This window comes from Haemaphysalis longicornis, unplaced genomic scaffold (genome assembly GCF_048455015.1).
Source record: "Haemaphysalis longicornis isolate Haplotype H1 unplaced genomic scaffold, Haemaphysalis longicornis Haplotype H1 scaffold_5, whole genome shotgun sequence".
NCBI lineage: Eukaryota > Metazoa > Arthropoda > Arachnida > Ixodida > Ixodidae > Haemaphysalis > Haemaphysalis longicornis.
The window spans coordinates 8,319,275-8,331,599 of NW_027526385.1; the positions used below are offsets into that span (position 1 = coordinate 8,319,275).

At 43.9% G+C, this 12,325-nt stretch overlaps 1 long non-coding RNA gene across 1 annotated transcript; it reads right to left on the reverse strand.

The window, feature by feature from the left end:
- Positions 1-3,305: 3,305 nt before the first annotated feature.
- Positions 3,306-9,803, reverse strand: LOC144137859 (uncharacterized). The gene is made up of 2 exons (XR_013315752.1): positions 9,538-9,803; positions 3,306-8,018 (listed from the first exon to the last, which is right to left on the reverse strand). It is a non-coding gene; the product is annotated as an uncharacterized LOC144137859 (long non-coding RNA).
- Between the last annotated feature and the right edge of the window lie 2,522 nt (positions 9,804-12,325).

Here is a 12,325-nt window from a genome sequence, read left to right on the forward strand (position 1 = left end):
ATTGTTTTCTAAGTTGCTCCTTTTCCTTTTCTAGCTGCTGCATATGAAGATTGTCTGCAGCGGGGCTTGTCGTACAGGCAATTGCGGAAACCATTCAGGTACCCTAACTGGGTTAGCAGCGATCAAGGACCAGCTTACTTGTGGCGGTGGCTGATGCTGACGTTGGGCATTGTCTTGAAACTGCTGGTGATGTGACTCATGGGCTGCTGGTTGTTTTTGCCACTGTCGTTAATATGCGACCGCACTCCTTGCAAGGCGTTCGCGCACGTTAAGTGGTGGTGGCAGCGGACGAAGCTGTTTTCGGCACTCTATACAGGGTGTCCCAGCTATCATGCACCAAGATTTAAAAAAAGAGCAATGGCGTTACTCGAAGAAAACCTAGTGCGTAATGTTTGCAGTACTGTGGAGAAGCGGACAGTAATTTTTTCGTTAATGATACTTAACTAATTAATCGTAATTAATTATCTAACTCGAGAAGTACTGTCCTAATCACTGAAGTGTCAATGAGGCACTTGTAGGTACCCACGAGTGGCATCTAACTGCGGTATTTTCAGTGACGAACTAATTGCGTATTCATTTATTCGGACTGATAAAGAAAACCCGTGAAATATGAAAAATACCACGTGACGGCGCCTCCGCGCGCGTTAGCGCGCATCGTAAAGCAATGCCCTCAAACAGTCTGTCTCTGAGTTAGCCAGTATGAGATAAACAAAATAAAGAAAGAATAAATCGCGACCGAGTTTGTGCCTTATCTGCACACGCGCCCCGCGAATCTTGCTGTTGCTGCTCCTTCATGCATGCCATTATCAAGGTGATGCGCTGTCTCTTCGGAAGGGTGGCAGGCGAAGCAGCTGCTTTCAAGCAGCTTATTTGGGGACGCTGCTTTACAATGCGCGCGGAAGCGCCGTCACGTGGTATTTTTCATATTTCGCGGGTTTTCTTTATCAGTCAGAATAAATGAGTACGCAATTATTTCGTCGCTTGAAATACCGCAGTTAGATTCCCCTCGTGGGTACCTACAAGTGCCTCATTGACACTTCAGTGATTAGGACAGTATTTCTCGAGTTAGATAATTAATTACAATTAATTAGTTAAGTATCATTAACGAAAAAATTACTGCCCGCTTCTCCACAGTACTGCAAACATTACGCACAAGATTTTGTTCGAGTAACGCCATTGCTCTTTTTTTAAATCTTGGTGCATGATAGCTGGGACACCCTGTATATACTTGCGGTTAGATGCTCGAGTACACACAATTTGCACTTCACACTAAAAATTTTTACGCCCAAAAGGGTGCTTCAGCTTGTCGCCGCAGGAGCACCCTAAAAACTGAATATTTTACGCCCTTTAGGGTGCTTGGATTTTGTCGCCGCAGGAGCACCCTCTGTGAAGCACCCCAGAAGACAGGTGCCTTATAAACACCCTTTTCCGCCTAAAAGTATCCTAGGGTGCTACTTAGCACCCCAATCTGTAGGAGCATCTTCTGCAAAAGCACCCACCTAAAGGGGTACAAAACGGGTGCGTCATCCTCGGTTCACAGGTGCAGCAGGTGTGAGACCACATATTGCACAATATCACACACGATTATGGTATGAAACATTCGTGCTTTCCAAGCTCGGTTCTGTGAGACATTCCATTGAAGCTCAACATCAGCTGATAATTTCCTTGAACTTGTGTCACCGATTGTTAAAACATCAATTTAAAAAGTCAGGAGCCACATCTCAGTACAGTTATAACTTTAGAGGTAGTTGATTACCCAAAACTTCGTAAAAAACCAATTATATGTTCACTTTGCCGAACTGCAGTACACATCCTTCGAGATTCACTGCAGAGCCTAACCATGCTGTGCAGTGAAAGCAATTAGGTGTGCAACACTTCAACCACACAAAACTTCCTTGAACCTTAAAACCCTTGGCTTCTTAGTATTGCATCAAACTTCCAATCAAGGTAGCTACCTGCAATGTTTAGTGCCTTATTCTTGAGCTGAGCAGGAAGGTTCAATATCAAGGAAGACCAAATGCAAAATGTATAGTTTCCTCCGTAATGCGGCTCATAATATAGTTCCCTCCGTACTGCGGCTCATAATCTACTTATAAAAGTTGGGTACCCAAGCCATTTATTTTCGTTTGCATTATTCTTTTTGCTTTACGGAAAAATATTCATATGGTACAGCACTTGCAAGGTTTGGTGGTATTTGGAGTTTTATAAACATACCTTTAGACTAGATGACCCCACATAGCAATAACAAGAACTGCAAACATCACAGAACAATGCATACAAGTTCCCTGGTGAAGCCCATGGTTGAAATGTAATGCCATTGTTCAGAAAACATTATTTTATCATGAGGCTAGCTTGTACATGGTGCCTTGCATTATGTCCCTGCCGGTGGATGTGGGGTCATTTGTCACTGTTGCAAATGAAAAGCCAACAGCCAGGGCCCATTAGTTTTGGCTAGTATTACGAGGTGCCTCACGGTAAGCATTCTACGTCGATAGACTTTTTTAGAGTTGACTAGAACTGAAATCAGCAAAAGATTCTCTACAAAACATTCATTCTATCCGCAGCTTCAGGGTTTGCTATTTCCATAGTTGGGTTTCTTCTGCCTTTCTTAACAACATTTTTCTTTTGATAAGAAGGTGCACAACCAAAAGCAAAAAGCTTTTCTGTAAACCTTTGGTAGCTATATAATTGTTACAAAATATTTTACTCTAAATATGGCAGCTTAAACTGAGAATATTTGCATTTAAAAACATTAAATTAAGTTTAAATTGATCATAAATTTTTAGCTGTTTTTACGCAAAACTGTACATGGGATATGAAGTGCACCACAAGGAGGGCTTTGGATTAGCTTTAGCAAATTTGGGACATTTAAGGTGCACTGAAATCTCTACACATGCGCTTTTTCACTTTCTGTATCCACCAGGAAAATGGCTGCCAATTTAGACAGCGATTCTAAATAGTAGTTGACGTGCATTTTAAAATAATCACAAACATTATAGCCACAAAATTAATTTTTACAAGTTGTAGACATTGCCCGTTACACCAGACATTGGACTACACTGTCAAGAGCTTTGACATCTACAATGACGTCTACAAAGCAGGCTTATACTGGTAGAATGTTTCATACCATAATTACTGTGTGTTCAGAGCTCACGTGTGAAGTATGGATACTGCTGCTTCAGCAAGAACCGAGGATGAGCACCCTTCCTGGTTCTGAAAAAAAATAACAGAGGAAATGCCTTAAGCAGGATTCTGAAACGGGGTTGAATGAAACAAGAATGAACAAGAAATTCTTTCAAAACAGGTAAAGCAATGCAAACAAATATTTATTTCAACTTATTTCTACAAAAGACCACCTCATGAAGACTGGTGGTGGGGTATTGGCTCAAAAAAAAAGCAGAGAGCACTTATACAAATGCTACAGGGAGCCTTCGCAGCCAACAATTGTTTGAACACACCTAAACTAATCACTGTTCAACAAACTCATAAAAAATGTTTGAATGCATAAAAAACCAGTGGTAAACACAGGAAACAGTTAAAACAGAATTGACGGCACAAGTTTGTCCCGTCGTTCTCTTCTGTGTCCTGGGTTTTCCTATGGTTTTTCATCCATTCAAACATGTACCAGCTAGCCCAGTCCAACGCCTTGGTATCATAAAAATATGGATAGTCAATCCTTACACAAAGTTGAAAAAAAAAAAAAATAAAGTATAAAGTAGGTGACAAAATTAAAACGACAGCAAATTGGTTGGCTTTTAATTTTAAATGATAATATAAAAAATAATGGCATAAATGAAAGTGAGCAGCACGCGAAGTACCTTGTTGCTAGCCCGACATTCCACTTTGAAGCAAAATGTCCGCTTTCAACACTACATAGGCTAAACATGCAATGAGGCATTCCTTTAGGCACACAAAATATACCATAATTGTTAAAAAAGCTACAAATTAGTTGAAAAAACCTGACCACGACAAATTGGAATTAGTGACTAGATACAGTTTCAGAAATACACAGCGACATCATATAAAAATATATGGTTCCCATACAAAGATTGATCATAACAAAAATTCAGGACATTTATCAGACTGGCATCAATGTGCAAAGCAGCTTAATGAAGGAAGACGGTCTTCACTAAAAACATGTTAATATTGGGAGCTCATGTGCTTCCCTGCAAGTTGGGTGTGTAAACCCACTGACATCTTAACTAACCCGCCTGAATCATCACTTGATAGACATTGAGGAGTTTTACAAATTGGTTTATTGTAGCCAGCTGTCTAGTTTATTTCCCTATTTTTCTTGGCATTTCGTGTCTAATTCTAAATTTGGTGACTAGATAGCTTTTACTATGGTCATGCACTGGTGACAACGAATATTTGATTTTACTTTAAAAAAATTTCAGTTTTGTTTTATTGCTCACCAGCCAACGATCTGAAATATCAGAGGTGCTTAAAACGTATGTTGGCATTTCCTTCCTGCAGTGTAGTACAACTAATCATGACTTTTACCATAATTTGTTCACAAATCGTAATATGTGGAAAGTATTCAGCTTAATGAAAATGTCATTTCAGAAGCATGCACAATCAACAAGGCCTCAATGACTCTCATGACGTGGTCCACTTGTTTCTGTCACAAATAACCTGAGTGCAGACACATTCCACCGAAGACGAAGGTAACATGCCCTTTTGGGTGATGAATATTTAAAAAGCCTTACGAGTAAATTTGCTGCTGAGCACGTGAAATTGTGGCATTAAAACAAAAGATCCCTCTGCGGCATCTTTCACTTGGAGGAGCGCTTGACCACAAACTTTGAGAAGCTGGAAAATGCTCCATGAACCGCTCCAGCCAGCAGAAACGATGCAGGACACAAGTTGGTAGGCGGACCGTTGGCATCCTGCGATTGTGAAGATATTTCTGTTTAGTAGATGCTCTTCTTTTTGTGCCACTGTTTATTTCACCTTTAACAAGCAGCTGAACTCCTTAACGTTCGCATAATAAAATGCTGCAATGCGGAACAGTTAGCAGGGTTACCTCAATTTTGCTTTTCTACGAATTAACCAATGTAGGTAATCTGCACACAACTACAATCAAACTACAATTTTCACCTACTTCACTGCTAACATCAGCGTTTGACTGCTCAAGCACAAATACAGGTTAGACATGTGAGCAATCTGCTAAACGTATCCCCACAAACTGAACAATCAGGCATCAGAAATCGGCAAGGAAGGAGGTGTCACGTTTAAATGGCACTTTTTTTGTTCAAAACATAAACAACACCTGGAAGCTTGAAGCGTGAGAGGGGGTCTTTCACGCTGACAATGTCAGAACATAGCTTGCTAGTGGGCACCTGCATGATGTGCACAATGTGTTTCTTGAAAATGCGTGCGAAAGTTTGATTGATGTGTAGGACGAGAATTGCAGCACGTTTTGACACAGGCCTTGTGGACGCTTCTGCCTGCTAATGTCAATGTGGATTCTTGCTAGTCGCCCTCTTCTAAATATAATGCTTTAGGCATTATATTCAGGACGACTGCATCAAAACGTGCAGCAATTACCTACGTTCCACACATCGGTGAAACTCTCGCACACATTTTCAAGACACGCAGTGCATACATTGTGCATGTGCCCACTACAAGCTGCGTTCTGACATTGTCAGCGTGAGAGACCCCCTCTCACGCTCCAAGCTTCCGGGTATTGTTTATTAGATTCCATGCGCTGAATGCAAATCAGTGTACATTGGCGAAACGGGCAATCTGCACAGAAGATTAATGCAGCACTGGAACGAAGTGAACAAGGGCCATGCAAAAACAAGTCCACTGGCAGAGCACCGTGAGAGGACGGGACACGTGGTCGACTGGAACAAGACAAAATTACTGACAACTGAGTGCAATCTATCAAACGATTACTGCTCGAGTCCCTCATTGTTCAGACGACGCCCAACATTATCAACATAATGGATGGCAATCTGCACCATATCTATACAAACTCATTGCGCCACGTAATGCCCAATATATAGCTTCGTTTTCCACGACACATGCTCACCGTGAACAAGCAACAAACCGTTAAATGGCTTTCTTGACTTGGTCAGTGACCTACGTTTCATCACTGCAATAATGCTTTTACCTGCCTACACGGCATTCTGTCAAACACTGGACTACACCACATGAGCCATTGGCGTTCTTAACCTGCACCAGAGTATATAACCTTTCACTACTGCTATGAGATAGACCCATAAACACACTTCAATATGGCCTTTATATTTAGCTCTTGGAAACATTATGTATAATTTTACCTTTAAGTTGCACCTGCTACAGCAGCTGGTACTATACCAAAAACATGAAAAAAAAAACCGGTGGTTTAACACGCCAAAGCTACACTTGGGATATGGGGAGCACTGTAGGGGAAGGCTTCGCATTAATTTTGACCATCTGGGTATTTTTGTGCGCATCGAAATATCCAAACACGGGCGTCTTTACGTGTTGCCTCCATCTGAAAAGCGGCTACACCAAGCGGTATCTAACCGACATTCGCCTCCACAGCACACCACCCTTGCCACGGCAGTGGGTTAAACATATGAAATAAAGCGAGTTTTGGAGTGCAAATGAAAATATTAATCACACGTCTTATTTTCCCAATCGATGTACCTTTTGAAATCCACCATGCAATCCCCCCTCCCCTACCGGCCTACCAAAACACCTTTGTCTCAAGAGGTAATCAGGCTGTTGTTAATGAAGTAAGTATTTACAATCCGGGACTTGCCACCGTTAAAGTCATGCACTTTGTTTTAGAGATAAGCGACATTAGCCATTTGCAGCACCAGGAGTTAATTGTGTTAAGATCAGATTGAAAGCATTGACGGTAGTAGTTGAAAGAAATTGTGTGATAAATTACAACATCATCTGCAAATAGACCTACATGGGAGGATATGCAACATGGAAGATAGACCAAGCAACCTGCCTGGGGGGACAACAAAGTGGCACGAGCAAAAGAAGTATATAGTTATTAGAAGTAAACTGCATTTGAGAAGAATGAAAATCTTTTGCTCAAGTGAGGACATTAGGGTGAAGTTTGAGAAGTAGTCTGTGGTGTGCAATGCGATTGAATGCTTTAGAAAAATCGAGAAAAACTACCGCAGTTTGTAAGCCTGTGTCAATGGATCAATGTAGATCGTGAACAAATCCTGAAAGTTGTGTTTCTCAAGTAACCCTTGTGAAAACCGTGGTGATACTCGAATGTGATATTGTGATTTTATAAATAATTAGCGACCTGAGAGTGGATGAAATGTTTCCTGACCTTGCATATGGTGCTTGTTAGGGAAATTTAATGGTGAAGTACCGTCTCCTGATTTAAAGACTGGTGCTACCTCGACTATCTTCCAACCATTGAGATTAGTGCCTGTCATGAGAGACTGCGAAAAAAGCGCTGTCAGACTTCTACAGACTGCGGGATGTACTTTTCGGTATAGTATGATTATTACCAGTATGATCTGTTTGTATTGCAAGTTTAAAACCATATCGAAAGATCCTAAATGTTTGCTTGGCTTGATTACATACGAATACTTGCTTCAAAGTCAGTTCAATTTCTCTTCTTGCCCTTTAGTCGTCAGCCCCAGATTCTCTTCAATATCTCTGCTAAGCAATGACACGCTCCATACGCACAGCACTGCTTCATGAAAATGTTTCAAATAATCAGAGGCCACAGCACTGCTAACAGGTATACATCATGGCAAGTTCCACAACATGCAATAACTAAACTGAAAATACATAATCGGTGGGTGCACCGATATGGCAGCAGTGCCTGGACCGATGTGTCGAGCAAATGCGCTGACTTCTGAACGGGTGGTCCAAGCGGCCAGATGATGGATGAATGACCATTCCTGGCGGCAAAGCGTACGGAGCACCAACGAAAGGCCAGGCAGTACTTGGGTACAGCAGGTGCAGTGTCGGTTGGCCAAGGGAGGCCCTGGCAAAGCCTTTGAAACGGGACTGGAAGGCAGCTGACCCAGGACAGCCAGCAGCAGCACCTGCAGGTGCATAATCTGTGAGTGTGCTGACACTTGTTGAAATACAAGAAGAGCACACACAAAGCACGAATGCTTACATCAAGTAGATTTTTAATCGTTTAAAGACAGTAACCTCCAAGGCACTAATAAGAACATTCCCGGAACACCCCAAGTGAAATTTAGGTCACAGTAAGAATGTATTTATTAGACCCGCAGGTACTGTGAGTGGGGTATGCATGATATATGCAAAGCTAGCTACTGAGCTAATTTGCATGGAACGCATGCTAGCAGCTCATCTGTATCCCTTGCTTTCAATCGGAACTGGTGTGTGATAGTTGAGGCTCCTCCATTTCAATGTCTGACTTGTATCTGCACGTTCAATTTTCCAATATAAATCGAGTTGAGTGAGTGCCTACAGCTTTCTTGTTAGTCTCTGTATGGCCTGCGGTTTTGCGAAAATGAGAACTTGCGAATTGGCTCAATTTTCTGCACTAATTTAAACAATACATATGCCTCTGATATCAAGCCCCAGACTTCCCGAGAGCTACTCCGACAGAATCGGCAGGCGCCTCGTAGGCGTTGTGAAATCTCCCCCACTACCCCGAGACTATGCTAACTCCCTGCGAGGCCACATGCGCGCATTTCACCTTCAATTTGCACGTATGTGAATTCTATACCTCTATGAACTCTCAGACGGGCGTCGTCATATTCGTGCCGGACTCGTGAAACTCGGCAACGTAAATTACCGCACTCGCTCGCTGGCGCGCGGCCCGAACTCTCTCACCGTTTCCGGCCCTTGCATACTATTTTCTCCACCTTGCACTTTGTAAATTCTCATGTTTAACTACACCTCGTGCGCCCTCATCTCTTGCCTGCTTTTCTTCCAGCACAACTCCGTCAGCACCCGGTCGACGCGTACGCTGTCGGGGCGCGTTGGCGAGCGAGTACGGCAATTTCGCTGTTGTCGAGCTTCACGAGAACAGCACACATATCGCGGACCGAAGACCGCGAGGCGTACGGTCGCCGGTCTCGCGAGCGCAATAGCTGCGAAGCGCACTGCACGGAATTCGTGAAAGGGGGGGGAGAGACGCCAGCCATGGAATCACGTGTACGCGTTTTCACATGCACTTCCAGGGAACCTCCTGTTCATGTTATTTCTTGGTATACCGCGGGTATTCACGAGGGAGGACTAATCACAGCGTTGTGCCACTCACGCGAAATTGCGACTGCGATCTGCAACCGCAAAGGCACTGTTTGAGAGACACATAAACAAACGCCCCGGTGTTAAAGAGCCTTGCGTGATGTGAAATTATTAGCAGCCGTGTACCATAGCGCGAGCATCGTAGCCAAGGTCTAGCTTCAGCGTAAATTGATGCTGACTTCTGCGGAAACGGTGGACTGGGCGCCAAACAAGTATACTAACTCACGTAGGCAACGTAGGCTCTCAGAGCAAACGAGATGGGGGTCTAGCGAATTACTGACCCATAAACACCAGAACTCGTCCCAACCAAATACAGAATAATAAAAAATGCGTACTTACCCGAGCAAAAACGATGTTTCCAACGTAAAATTCTCCTTCACTGTCGTCTTCATCGCGCGGACACACGAACACGCTTTGTTCTGATGCAATGTCATCCACTTTTGACGCGCAGTATTTTATCCGGCGATGATCGTTCTTCCGGGGTCCCCATGTTCAACACACGCGTAGGTTAGAAGGGTAGACATCACCCATAAACCTTCTATCACTATGATTTAAGCTTGAAATAGATAAAACAGATGAAATCACGCCACCAACCACTCGGCACAAAACGCCATGAAAAAACACACACAAAAGTGAGAGATAGTTGCCAGACTTCAAATGCAGCACCTCTACGTTTGACGAAAATTGTCTTACTACTGTAATGTTGGTAATTATCTTTCTGCTTTCAAAGTCTGAAATGTGTTTATAACTTAAATTTAAGGTTTTTAAACACAAAAAGTGAATACAAGTAAAGTACTTGACATATATACTGATATTGTAAAGAGGTTTGACGTTTGTTTTGGTTTTGTTTTCACGGCGGGCTTCTCAAGAGAGAACGTGCGAGAAAACGAGCTACTTTGGGATTAGGAAGAGGGCGGTAAATGTCGGCGTGATAGAAAGCAAGGAACAGGTGCTTACCCTGGTCGTTAAAAAAGGAGCTAATGAAACCCTCACGTAAAAAAAAAATAAAAATGTTTGACGAGGAATTGAACCATTGACCTACAAAACAGTAAACGGACGCGTTAACAAACAGCTATGTCGGCGGGCGGTGTTCGAGGCGCCTAAAACAACTCTATACTTACGTAAGTTGTCAACGAATATTGTTGCTTGTGTCTAGTCATCGCCTCCTTTAACGATGGTCTAGTTTATGCTGCATTTTTGAAATTCTGGCTGTCCTAACGCTTGTTTCTCACGCACCGGTCTTGCAGACGAGGCCGCATTGCTAGCGCTGCAAGCGATTGAGCCAAAGCTCCATTATTTGACTCAAGAAAAGCTATCGCAGTCAACCCGACCTTTTCTGCGCAAGCCACGGCAGCCACGAAATAAATGAAATGTGCAGTTAGAAGTATGGCGTTGATAACGCTTGTTTGACCGGCACCGTCTTGCAGACAAGCAACGTCGCTCTAATACTACAAGCGATGTCACTCCTGGCATGTCAGGCGCATCAAACCCATCGTGTAAAACGACTGCTAACAGTGCGAAAACCTCTGAGTTTGTAACAAGTGGGGATTTGCGGTGACGGCGACGTAATAGGTACAGCAAGCAGGTAGGCAGAACAGCAGCGTAGGGTTACAAACTTTCCCCGAAAAAAAAAACGGGCCTTCCTGGGGGGGGGAGGGGGGATTGTGTTGAAAAAAGACGCCATGTTTTTTAACATGCAGTGCCATTTATTGTTGTGTTTTCTTAGAGAGAAATCAACATAACGTTTGTACTGAAAGTGATTGAGAGCTTGGTTAATCGCTCTGCATGTGCTTCACTGAAAAGTAACCGCAATTGCTGACCGCGGCGGTAGAATTTCGTTATTTTGTTCTTCCCTTAGGTCCCCCTCCATCTGAGGCAGCGCGCTCGCCCGCGTATTTTCTCTGCTCGCGTGTCTTTGCGCAGCTTGTCGACATAGGCGTGCCCAGAGTTCTCAATTTGGGGGGGCAAAGTCTTACCGCTGCGCCCCCCCCCCCAGAGCAACTCCCGACCTCTTCTCACTGAAGGCCTTGCGGTGCGAACGCAGTGCAAAGAGGGATGGTTATAAAATTTTTATTTCAATGTGATGGAATTGCAACACACACAAAATATTTCTGAGCAGAAATTTTACTTTCATGTGTTACATCGGCAAGGCATGGGGCAAATTTGGCGCCCCCTTCAGATGATTAGGGGGGGCGGCCGCCCCCCTGCCCCCCCTGTGCGCACGCCTATGCTTGTCGACACGTATTTATCGTCTTAGTTGTTGAATTGACGCTTATAAAACGCCAAAACGGGCATAATCACGGCACAAAAGCCAAAAAACCGGCTGATGACGGCTGGTTTTAGATATGGACCGGCAACCGGCCCGCTGTTTAAAAAACCGGTCGGGGCGGTCCAAAACCAGGAAGGTGGCAACCCTACGGCAGCGACGAGCGAAAATGATTTTACACGACCGCCCCCGTCGGCCTGCGCAAAAAAGGAAGATAGAACCCCTGCATACACGCCCTCGAAGAAAGCTGTACAGCCGATTCAGTTTGTTGTGGACGAAGAGCAACCGAGGCTGCAGCCACAAACGATTGCGCTTGCCGTGGTATGAGCCAAAGCATATCTTCACATAGTTATGTTATCGTCCGTCTGACTGTTACTTACTGAAGGGAAAATTCAGAACACAAACGTTGACGTCTAGCGTCTATGCCAGACATAGACGCTGCTGTTTAGGCCCTAAAAACCACCTTCAGGGCGTCTGTCGGTTCTGTCTGATGGCGCGCTCGCGCCGCTGATTACGAACGAGGCGTCTGTTGGCGTTGACTTATCGTGTTGGCGAGCCGGTAAACGCCATCACGGTTAAACTCCCTGTTGGAATGGGACGATAGAGTGCCGACAGAGCTTCTTATTGGCCCCACAAACGCCATCAAGGTTAAACTCCCTGTTGGAAGACTAGGCTATTGGAACGATAGAGTGCCGACAGAACTTCGTATTGGCCCCACAGGCGTGCTGTGAGCCCAACAAGAAAGTCTTGTTGGAATTTTTGCCCGGGGCGTAATAATACGGGAACAAATTCTTAGGTAAATTCGATTTCGTTGAGGACACCGATGCCTCGCGTAAAAGTTTTATTTATAGGACTACAAGA